The sequence below is a fragment of the Pleurodeles waltl genome, chromosome 6 (genome assembly GCF_031143425.1).
Source record: "Pleurodeles waltl isolate 20211129_DDA chromosome 6, aPleWal1.hap1.20221129, whole genome shotgun sequence".
In the NCBI taxonomy this organism is placed as follows: Eukaryota; Metazoa; Chordata; class Amphibia; order Caudata; family Salamandridae; genus Pleurodeles; species Pleurodeles waltl.
In genome coordinates this window covers 1,712,631,832-1,712,644,164 of record NC_090445.1, presented here as the reverse complement: position 1 = coordinate 1,712,644,164, position 12,333 = coordinate 1,712,631,832, and the positions used below count along the sequence as shown (strand labels likewise).

The window sequence follows — 12,333 nt, the reverse complement described above, 5'->3', positions numbered from 1 at the left end:
AAATGATGGTAATGATTTGGACATTTCTACACCTCACCGGCAACGGTGGCCTATATCTATACATAATTGGCTCCTGATTTGTATTGCTGTTTGACACACAGGCAGCACTAACTTACATAATGCAAATGTATTCAGTAAGTGTGCAGAGCTCTAGCTTCCTAACAGCTAGCAATTGTGGTCCCTAACAAAGTAGATATATGACCCTGTATGTTTCAGAAGCATTCCACACACCAAACTACATTGCCGGCAGATATTGTAAAAATCAGCTGATGTCACTACAGAGCATTTAAACTTGCACATTAACATGATTTGTACTCAGCAACAGGGCCACCAATCACAATCCCCAGGTGGTCCAACAGATCTTGCTACCTGGAGATAAGGTCAGCCCAGCGGTGCTTCAACTGGTGGTCGTTTCTTGGTGTCCGATAAATCCGTTGTAGATGATGCAACACCTTTGTCCATCTGAGCCTCCGTGCCTCAGTGTGATACCCCTGTATCACCCGCCCACCTGCCTCAATCATTATGGGTAGGAAATGGCACACCAGCCATATGAATCCACCCAGTTCCTCCTCTCCCATCTTGCCAAGACGAGGCCTACCCAATATCTTTGTAGCAAAAGAGAAATAGGGGATAAAGGGGAACAAAGGAGAATAGGGGGAAAGTAGAACATGAAAAATTCAAATAAACAACTAACACAGCCCAACTATACCCAAACTAAAACTACCCATAACAGACTACCAACAAAACAAAAACAATACTTTACAACACAAATGAGCACAAAAAACACTCAGACAGGATACTACAAGTTTTTATTCACAAAAAGACAATAAAAAGACCATACAGGAGACAAATTCACTAAATATACAGAGACAAATTGAGACACAGCCACACAATCAGGAAATATCACAGACTGCAAAGTATAAGTGAAAGTACTCCCACTGTACATAATCTGTAAACATGATATCCTATTACATCACTTCCTGCCTAAAATGGTGGGCGTTTTTATCATCATGCGTCAAAATATTTTGACGCATACAGTCAGCGTGTCATTTTTTTTTACGCACAGGAGTAGATTTGAGCTCGCATCCATATGTTTGGAAATAGCTTCACACTTAACCAATTTTCTGAGGTACATTGTGGAAGATACAGCTCAGAGGCAATGGTTATTTCAGGGCATTATGTGTAGTTTTTCGTCCATAAGCGTAATTTTTTGACACCTGTGGGTCATTTATTGACGCATATGAGGCAACATTTCTGGCATTAACTGGGTTTTGGGTAATTTTACTATTTTAATGTAATATTACAGTTGTGACAGTACTGAGATAGGCTGATTGCACCCACTTTAGTCATGACTACTGAGGACCATGATCCGCTACTTCATGTACAGGATTTTCACTCTTGACTGACACAATAGATGGCCAAACGTGTGGCCTACATATCTGTATTGCACAAATTGGGCATGTTTGGCATCAGGAGAGGATAGCAAGGTGACGCACATAAGTACAATACCTCAATGCCTATGGCTCAATGTGTGTGCATTGGCTACTAATATTGTTGTTGACCCACTGTGTGAGCTTCACAAGATGCATTTTTGCAAATATGCTTGTATGATTGTGGAGTCAATGTGTCCAACCCTCAGATGCAAGTCAGTGTGGAAATGAGAGAGGACATGTGTTAGCCATCCATTTAGCAACATCTTCTGTGTGAGCTTTTAATGTAGACACCACAAATTACAAAGCATGCATCGGATAGATAGCAGATGCTTGTTCATGTCAATGGTCCAAAACTTGCCCATCACATGTCCTGGAATTTTGGATACTGCTTCCTAGTCACTTGTTTGTGAACCCACCATGAGTCAGGCACATGTACTGACTAAGTGGGTACCGTGTTATTGACACGGAAAGTCAAAGATGAACCACAATTGTAATATCACGCCACAATTGTGGTCATATGACAGAGCCACAAATCTCCTGTGGCAGTGGCGGACTAGCAGACCAAGCAGCACGTGGCCACGTATTTCCAGTGATCAATAGCACAGAGGTGTCTGGTTCATGTGTGTGGGCCAATGTTGATCCTGTATATTTTTAGGGGTCTATGTTGTCACAGTTACGTCCAGGTCTAGTCATGAGTCAGTGGCGGCTATTCCTGTATCTACTGAGTATCCTTTGGAAATCAATGGAAGTAAAGCCAATGAGGATATAAGAACCCACATGGGGATGGTCCCACCCTGTCACTGCAGACGTGTTATGAGACTGTCAACAGGGCAACCTTGGTGTGCTGAGTGAAATCATATTTTAGGAGTCTTGTACCGGCAGGTGTCATTACAACATTTGTACACAGGTTGGCCTGTAAAATTCCCACTGCATCTGGGAACATCATAGCCTCTGTGTTGATTAATTGTGCAGCTATTCACCACGCACAGCCCATCAATATGTTGTGAGCAATGTGAATCAGCTTGTGAACTGTTAGGGTCCTAACGTGTGGTCTTTTCATGCACATTATCAGAGGTTGCTGGTTCTGCTGGAGGCACCATAACCAATCCCTGCATACGGCCATGGTGCACTGTCACACGTTGTCGCTCATGCATACATGAGACCCAGACAAGGGATAGGCCATGATTTGGGTATTTGGAGACAAGTTCCCAATTATGGTACGATAAATAAGCAGATTATGCTAAATAACTTATTTGAGAATGCATTGAAGAACCACCTGACAAAATACCCCCGGAGGAATGTGAGGGTTGGGAAAGCAAGTATGATAGATATGTAGCCACAAGGAACCTTTAGGGTAACACACAGACAGGTGCCAGTCAGGCTGACAGGATGCAGGGTCAATCAGGATCTAGCAATTTCAGAAGGTACATACTCAGTGGTCTGACTAAGACTGGTCGGAGGAAGAACAAGACAGTTGACATGGAAAACTGTGTTTGTCCTGTGTTTTGGAAGGTGACACATAAACCCAAGGGCTGTGTTACACAGCTTATTTTTCTAGCAATGCATTTCAGTGTAATCGAAAAAATGTCAGCTTCTTTGCTGTTCCAAGCATCTGCAAAGGAAGTGCATGTTCAAATGGCTGGCCTGTATGGAGGTGCTCACAGGTGTGTGCTGCATCAGTTTCTCACAAGTCCCGTAGGTGAGATTTGAGTTCAAATGGCCAACAGTACATTTCACATGGGAAGCAAACTACAGGTGAGAACAGGGCTTAGAGACTACTAGCCAGTGCATTATTTAACCTGAAGTCCATGCAGACAGATGTACAATGACTATGGCATACCATACTAAAGGGGAAGCACACTGTATTAATATGTTAGTCTATGTATGTGTGTAGAGGAGGGAATATCTGGGTACACATATTACCATTCCAGGGACCTCTTAAGATGGGTGGGGTGAGACCAGGAACATGGGTGTGTCAGGACTTAGGACATGGGCTGACATGTACATGCAATGTTTGTCATAGGTGTGGCGCTTGTGCTCTCTATGTTCTGCTTATATGGAATTCTAGTCACACATGGTCCTTGCAAAGATAGGTGATGTAACAGTTACTGCTGTCAAGGGTGTGGCCATACATTAATGTTATTGTCGCAATTGCACATCCCCAGCCTCATGTATGATGCATTTTGTTCCATCATTGACTGATGGTGTCTTAGTTGTGTGCCATATGCTGCAATGAATCATGTTGCCAACATGTATGTGTGAAATAGATGTGGTCCTCTGCTATTGCCCTTCAAAGGTGAAATGTACAGGATATATGTCATTTACAGTGTGTGTGAATGCGACTGTTGAATAATACTCATCACAATTGCTTTGGCAATTTCTGTGTCCTGATCGGTATATCAGCAATGCTCCATGAGGCTACACTCTTGTCCTGATAGTTAGAGATAAAGGTGAGCAAAAATGATTACCCAGACCATGATATGGTGATTATTATAGGTGTTTATTTACATTTGTTGATACAGTGCTGATGGTGAGTTAATTCAAAAGAAATTGTTGACAATATGTTGGCGCCTAGGCAATCCTGCAGCTGTGTTGGTTGGTCCCCCTCATGTTGCTGGCCAGCATCCTCCTCTTCCTCCTCTTCAGGCATTTGTGGTTCTGGTTCTAATAGGGGAATGTTCCTTCTTACACAAATGTTGTGCAGGATGGCACATGTTGAAATTATCTTGCAGACCATTTCTGGTGAGTATAGGAGGCTGCCACCAGTGATGTCGAGGCACCTGAATCTCGACTTCAGGATGCCAAAGGTCCTCTCGACTATGGTGCGTGTCCTCCTATGTGCCTCATTGTAGACACGCTCTGCTGCAGTGCTTGGGTTGCCAAATGGTGTCATAATCCATGGCTGGATCCCATACCTCTGATCAGCTGAAAGAGAAAATGATTGAGATCATGTTGATGTAGCTTGCCCCATTAATATCACCTTGCATGGCAGTAGTTGTCTTGTGTTGTCTGTGACTCTTTTGTGTTATTGTGTTGACTCTTAGGCTTCTAGGATGTACCATCAGCATTGGGTTGTTTCCTTGGCTGAACGAGTGTTTGTCTGCTGACCGGTTGTCAGCAGCATGTTTTGGGAGTTGCAGTACAGTGGGTACTCCCTAGCATTGTGACTTGTGATACAGGTGTCCCTGTGTCTTCACTGGGGGTGAGATCATAGTTCCATACACGTTTTCAAATTGACAGTGGTAGTAACACGTTAGCATCTATGTACCCTGGACATCCCATACCTTTAGACACATGCAATGGATTAATTTAAACATCAGTGAGACTCTTACATTTTGCAAGGTGACAATTAGCCAAACTTCTCCATACGTTGTGATCATTGACATCACAACATTTGACTGTACACTAATTTCACATGTGTGACAAGTTCGCCGCAGACCTATCAAACATGCCTAGCGGTGTCACAACCTCAGTGTGCTCCTGTTCACATGTCGCTGTCGCAGTGTATGTGTTGTTTGTCCTAGAGGGTTGCTGTGCAGTGTGTATATAAGTAGGTTTCTGTACTTACCAACAAGTAGTCCATTGCCATATCGTCCATCCTGGAAGTGTTGATTGATGGTACAGTGACGGAAGATGAATGAATCATGTACACTCCCAGGATACTTTGCCACGATGTTGGTGATCAATCCCTGGTGATCCACAATGTCCTGCACATTGATAGAGTGTGTGTGCTTCCTGTTGCGGTATAGATGTTCAATTGCAGCAGGTGGCACATGGCGTACATGTGTGCAGTCAATGGCACCAAGGATGTGTGGAAATCCATTAATGAGGTAAAACCCTTGTTTGTTCTCCTGCTGCTTCTGCTGTGTGTTTGGGAAGCAGATGTGGCAGGGTGCGATGATGGCATCCAGAACCTTGGGCAGGAAGGTGGAGAATGATGGCTTTGAGATCCCAGCAACCAGGGTGCCAGTGGTTTGAAAGGAGCCACTTGCCAACATGTGTAGTATAGCTAGCAGCTTGGTTTCTGGTGGGATGGTGCAGGGTGTCTGCAAGCTGGGTGCCAACTGTGGCTCAATGTTGCGCAGCAGCTGCTGAATGGCTTGCCAGTTCAACCTGTACCTCTGGATGATGTCATGTTCCCTGAGGCCATGAAGGGTTGTCCTGGTGCAGAATATCCTCTCCTGCCTTCTGCGTTGCCTTTGGGGTCCCTGCTGGTGTTGTGGAAGCTGCTGTTGTTGTTGCTGTGCTCTGTGTCTGCGTGCACGCTGGATGAGAAGCACCTGCAAGTCTTGCTTTTGCTGCTCTGCTGTTGCTTCTGTGTGGTTTCATGAAATACAGGTGTGTTTGCCCCATTTTAACACCTGCCCTGACCCAGGCGTTAATTTTTGACGCAAATCGGGCTGTGCGTCATTTTCCGCCTCCGCCTCCCGGCCGCACGGGATTTTTGCGCGGTAGCATAAATACGACGCATGGGTGTTTGTGTCATTTTTGGGATTGGAACGCCTACCTTGCATATCATTAACACAAGGCGGTTTCCCACATCCAGAAAATGACGCACACAGCGGGATTTTGACGTCCCCGGGCTCGGGTGTCAAAGTTTAAATATGGGGCAAGGTTTGTTCCGAATGTGCGTCAAAATTTTTGAGGCACATTCGGCGCAGACGGAGTATAAATATGCCCCTAAATATTAGTCTCATGAGCTCACCAAAGTGTCTCAGAAAGTTGGTACTTAAAAGGGACTGTATCTCTGCTGATGACCTTGCCACTTGAAGCGCATAGGTCTCACGTGCAGTTGTGAGCGCCACATGTTTTTGAAACAATAAAGCCTTGAGTCTGCTCAACTTGTCAAAATTCACATTTGAAGTAGCGATATGGTGCCAAAGTATGTTCCCGCAGCATGTAACAATCTTAGAGACTGAAACAACATAAACTATTCCGGCTTGCATTCCACAACAGTTTTCACTATTGAGGAGGGCATGGCTGCCATTTGAGAGCACCATGAACGCAGATCTAATCAAGGGGACTGGGACTCCCTTCAGATAACAAGCCAAGTTCGCTACTGAAGCATTACACGAACCGTGCAAGGACAGCTATTTACAAGCCATCGAATGGCTGACAGAAGTCTCGCAATGACTGCAGCTAAGAAAGACCTCTTTCATGCCACTGAGACATCTGTATGAGAAGGGTAGCTCCCACACCTCATGGATGTAACTATCTCCTAGCTTTTCATATCTGCCTACTGGAATGTGGTTTAAGCAGGACGTGAATTGAAGTGTTGAAATAGGCAGATCGATGACCCCGTGTATTAACCACTCAGCAGATGGTTTCTCAGCCCCAGTAAAAGGCAACTTTTCTAATTCTTCAATGTTAAACATGACATAAGTTGCTTCTTTCTTAGCCATTAGTTGTTGTTGTCACGTCAAATAAAATGTGGAAAATATGTCCTATGCGCTAACGTGTTGCCAGGGAACGTGACCTGCCTTCAGTGTTTGTACTGTCCAACCTAACTGCATAATGGACCTTGGTTGACTCTGTCCATGATGTAAAAAAGACATGTCACTTTGTATTATGTCTATTGCAGAAGAAACAATGTTGTTTAAGGTGTATATCCAGTCGGACAGGGTATTAATCCCATTAGCTACAACAGCTAATGCCTTCTGTAAGTTTTCCTGATCTATGGGCCAGATGTAGCAAGCAGTTTGCGAGGCACAAAAGGCCAAACGCGATGCACAACCACAAATTGTGAGAAATTTGAGGCTGCGACTTGCAAATAGGAAGGGGTGTTCCCTTCCTATTTGCGACTGCATCGCCGTGCGGAGTTGCTTTGGGACCCCAAATGGTTTCGGTATTTTCCTTTTGCAGCCCGTTTTCCTTTAAGGAAAACGGGCTGCAAAAAGAAAAAAAAAAAACTGCTTTATTCAAAAAGCAGTCACGGACATGGTGGTCTGCTGTCTCCAGCAGGCCATCATCCCTTTGAGTGCCTAGACTCGCTATGGGGTCGCAAACTGCGACCCACCTCATTAATATTCATGAGGTGGGTCTTTGCGACCCCTTAGTGAGTCGCGAAAGGTGTCTGAGACACCTTTCTGCATTACATTTTGCGAGTTGCAAATTGCGAGTCGCTAGTACCCGCAATTTACAACTCGCAAAATGTTTTCTTGCTACATCTGGCCCCATATGCCTTAACTGGGCCGCAGCTTCTTGTTGAGAAAGCTTCCAAATCTCATTATAGACTGCAAATAAGAAGCGCTTTCTGCATTGTTTTCTGGGGCCTAACAGGAAATCCTGTAAGTCAGTGTTATTAGACAGGAGACTGAGGTGTTCTCTAACAGCATCTAGTGAGGAACCTTTTCAGCTTGTCTGTTATACAGTTTTATTTAAAAATATCATTTGAACAGGTATCAGGCATGCTCTAAACAAAGCTTCCTTTCCCCTTATTTGCTAATTTTTTGTTCCCCACACACTTTTTAAGTCAATCGAATTCAACCAATATTCATTGCCTTCTATAGCCAATCGGGAAACAAAGGAATCCGAATAAATTAATTTTGTATCTGTCGGTAATATATGTACATTTTCCATCAATAGCAATTTAAAATAATATGACTCAGCATTTTTAACAATGTGCCCAGAAAAATATGCAAAATTTTCAGATTAAGTTTTAGAACTCCCTTGTGGTGGAGTTGGACAATGTTCCCATTGTGTGTAATTAAAAATAGTCTTTGGGGTACTTGCTCTGTGAATAAAATGGTGTCCATAATAATTATAGCAAAACATATTACCTTAATTCTCTTTGGATTGATAAACATCCTCACTTTCAAATACAGTAAAATATGGTATTTGAATGACCTCCGTCAGGCCGTATATATCAAATGTTACTTTATCCCAAACAATCCCATCAGGAATTGGTACAGCGGAAATATTCACGAAATACAAGTCTCTGCGAACCTTATGAGAAGAAAAATTGGGTTTTAGGACCTCATCCATCAGTTCAACTGTTGATCTTTCAGGAAGGTAATGACCATGTATTAATAGAAAGAATGTTATGACAAAGCCAATCCAAAGGAGGAAAGCTACTACAGTAAAGGAAAGCCACAGATAGTTCCATGGAATAATAAAGTAATTTGTTTTAAGTCAGTTAATTACCTTACGTACTTTTGGCAGTTCAGGTGTAGAAGAGGCAAATGAATCCGAAAAGGTATAGTTGATGTCGGTAAATTATCCAGAAGCAGTTCATACAAAAGCTAGAGCCATATTTGTAGGAAGAGAACTGGTAGGGGTCTCCCGCAGTAGTGCACAGTAAATGACGCCATCCGTCTGTGTTGAAGTTGTGTCAAATCGATCAGTTTCTATATTGTTTGTTATAACAGATGTTAGTGGAACTAATGCAAGATCATTTTCCACCCTCCCCAAGCTCGGAGAAGTCTTAGCGTTGCTGTTCAAAACTTGTAGAGGGACATCTTGACCAGTAGTGAGAGGGATTCGGGAACTACTGGTTGCTCCTCTTGGTTTGCTGTGCAGGATCGGCCACATGGTGTAACTTGACATTGTCGATTGAGATAAAGCGATTTTCTTTAGCACCAGCCAACGGTGGTAGAATGACAGTTCTGGTACCGTGTATTCCCAAGACTGGGACCGGTGCACAACAGGAAGGACCAAACTCTGTTTTCACAGCAACTTTTTCACGTACTAGATCCCCAACCTTAGGAATCCAGCCTGTAGATGCTAGTGGTACCTCCTTATTTCCTTGCAAAAGCGTTGTTGTCATGGAACTGTTGTAATTCTTGCAAGACAGTGACTCGTTCATTTATGTCAAAAGGTGTTTCTGCCGCCTCCATGCCAGGACCATCAAGATCTGGAACATACACTTGAGTTCCAAACAGACACTTTAATGAAGTACGACCCCCCAGGGACCTTCTAGGCAGATTATTAAGTGCTCTCTGGACTCCATACAGATGATTAAGCCAGCTACGACCCGTACCTAATACTCTGGCTGTTAAGCATTGCTTTAAAACTCGATTTCGTCGATACACAACACTGTTTCCCGTGGGATGAAATGGAGACGAGTAATGGAGTTGGACCCCTATCGAAGCCATTGCGTCCCTGAATGCCCCTGAGGTAGAAGCAGGGCCCTGTTCCGAGTGGAAAGCCGCAACTGCATATGTGCTGATAAAGACTTGCAAAACTTTAATAAAAGACAGAGTGTCAGCCGAGCATTGTGGCCACACCCATAGAAATCTGGAGCTAGAGTCGTCAGCGACTAAGATGTATTTGTATGCACTGTCCGGTGTTAGGGGACCATAATGGTCCAAATACACACATTGTAAAGGTTTGTTAGAAATTAGGAGGGGTGTCTGCGGTGGGCGTTTGACGATGGAGCCCTTAATGTGCTGGTAGATGTCACAACAAAGTACATACTGCTTGGTCTGTTTGTACATACCTGCCCACCAATAACGTGCTTGAAATAATGATATTGTAGCCACCACACCAGCATGGGCGGATGCAACCCCCTCATGCGCTGCTTTAATCAACTCTGGTCTTATGTCTTTATTGGGAATTACTTAAACTCCCACGCCTGGTATTTTTACTTCTGCGTCAAGGAAGCCTCCCATTCGGTAGGAATATTTAGCGGGAAATGCTTTTGGATAGGGTGTGCCTTCAGCCGTAGCTTTCACGGCAGCCCATATGTCATCGTCCGTTTTGTTCCAGAACAAATTACTGCAGCAACAGCAGCTGTTTTGGCTGCTTCATCAGCCAGTGTATTTCCAGCAACGTGTATTCCAACGCGCTGGTGTCCAAGTGTATGCACAACATGGACCTTTGGTAGCGTTTCTTTCAGATACGCAGAAGTCTGGGTTTGATGGTGTTATCTTTAGAATCTCTGAACCCATTCTGGCGCCAGTAATGCAGGTATTCATTAAATGACTAGATACAATAGTACGAATCACAGACAATCAGCGTTAGCTGTGCAGGATCCATTTGTTCCAGTGCCATCACCATCACCAGCACCTTTAGCTCTGCTAGTTGTGCTGTGTAATCCCCTATGGTTTGCGTGAATGTATGTTGTGGATAGAATTTATTACCCTCCATGTAGCCACTTACGACTGCACAAGCAGCGGAGTATTGATGTTTTGTGCCTATTGCAGGTTGTGCTGAGCCATCAGTGTACATGACTCTTTGATATTGATCAATAGGCAATGTATTTGCCAGAACTGGGTATTCTAGTTCATATTGCAAAAATGTATGTGTTTTTAATTTTGGGTCGAAAATATAGTCAACATCAGTGGCTGTCAAAGACTTTGCCCACTGAATCCAACGTGGATGTAATGCTTTAGCGTTTGGAACGCTGGCTTTGGTAACAGCCTCAAGGGCTGGAATTGGAGATATGTCAATAATGCGTTTCCCCTGGGCCAGTGGTCTTTCTTTAATGATGGCCATCTGAACAGCAGAGAGAATTTTCTCACTGGGAGCAAAGCGGTGTTCTTCTGTAGAGTACAAATGTGATTTGTATGCAATCGGGACTGTCTCACCCTCATTGAAAGTTACATAGGTGAAACCAATGGCACCAGCAATTACTCTGATGTCCAGATGGTTTTTATTGTCCCTTGTGTGTAAGTGTTGTGCTGCAAGCATATCTGTCTGCAAAGCTCTGAGAATGCGTGTGTTCAACTGTCCAAAATTTACTGAAAAAGTCAGGACCTATTAAGTCATATAAAGGTTTTATGCATGATGCATAATCTGGAATGTACGTTCTGCCCAAATTTAGGAAACCCAATAGTGATTGAAGTTTTTTAATTGTATTTGGAGGTTGTAACTGTGCACATTTTTCTAAGAATTGTGGCGCTAGGTGTAGGAGGCTGGACTGGTTTGTAGTGAGTACCAAGGGGTACTTGCACCTTGCACCAGGCCCAGGTATCCCTTATTAGTGTATAGGGTGTCTAGCAGCTTAGGCTGATAGATAATGGTAGCTTAGCAGAGCAGCTTAGGCTGAACTAGGAGATGAGTGAAGCTACTACAGTACCACTAGTGTCACTTGCACAATATCATAAGAAAACACAATACACAGATATACTAAAAATAAAGGTACTTTATTTTTATGACAATATGCCAAAGTATCTCAGTGAGTACCCTCAGTATGAGGATAGCAATTATACACAAGTTATATGTACACAATACCAAAAATATGCAGTATAGTCTTAGAAAACAGTGCAAACAATGTATAGTTACAATAGGATGCAATGGGGACACATAGGGATAGGGGCAACACAAACCATATACTCCAAAAGTGGAATGTGAACCACGAATGGACCCCAAACCTATGTGACCTTGTAGAGGGTCGCTGGGACTATTAGAAAATAGTGAGAGTTAGAAAATTAGCCCTCCCCAAGACCCTGAAAAGTGAGTGCAAAGTGCACTAAAGTTCCCCAAAAGACAAAGAAGTTGTGATAGAGGAATAATGCAGGAAAGACACAAACCAACAATGCAACAACTGTGGATTTCCAATCTAGGGTACCTGTGGAACAAGGGGACCAAGTCCAAAAGTCACAAGCAAGTCGGAGATGGGCAGATGCCCAGGAAATGCCAGCTGTGGGTGCAAAGAAGCTTCTACTGGACAGAAGAAGCTGTGGTTTCTGCAAGAACGAAAAGGGCTAGAGACTTCCCCTTTGGTGGAAGGATCATTCTCGCCGTGGAGAGTCGTGCAGAAGTGTTTTACCGCCAAAAGAACGCCAACAAGCCTTGCTAGCTGCAAATCGTGCTGTTAGCGTTTTTGGAAGCTGCTGCGGCCCAGGAGAGACCAGGAGGTCGCAAATTGGACCAGGAGAGAGAGGGGATGTCGAGCAAGACAAGGAGCCCTCTCAGCAGCAGGTAGCTCCCAGAGAAGTGCAAGAAACAGGCACTACGA

The 12,333-nt window shown here is 43.8% G+C and overlaps 1 protein-coding gene across 3 annotated transcripts in view; it reads right to left on the bottom strand.

The window, feature by feature from the left end:
* Positions 1–12,333, bottom strand: part of LOC138301431 (saoe class I histocompatibility antigen, A alpha chain-like) — a 290,409-nt gene that overhangs the window by 58,731 nt on the left and 219,345 nt on the right. The window contains exon 8 of one of the 3 annotated variants that reach the window (XM_069241922.1): positions 3,940–4,358. The exons of the other annotated variants lie outside the window; for them this stretch is intronic. The gene's annotated coding sequence lies outside the window, so the exon portion shown is untranslated. Of the gene's footprint in view, positions 1–3,939; positions 4,359–12,333 lie in introns of those variants that run through there. 3 annotated transcript variants of the gene reach the window in all.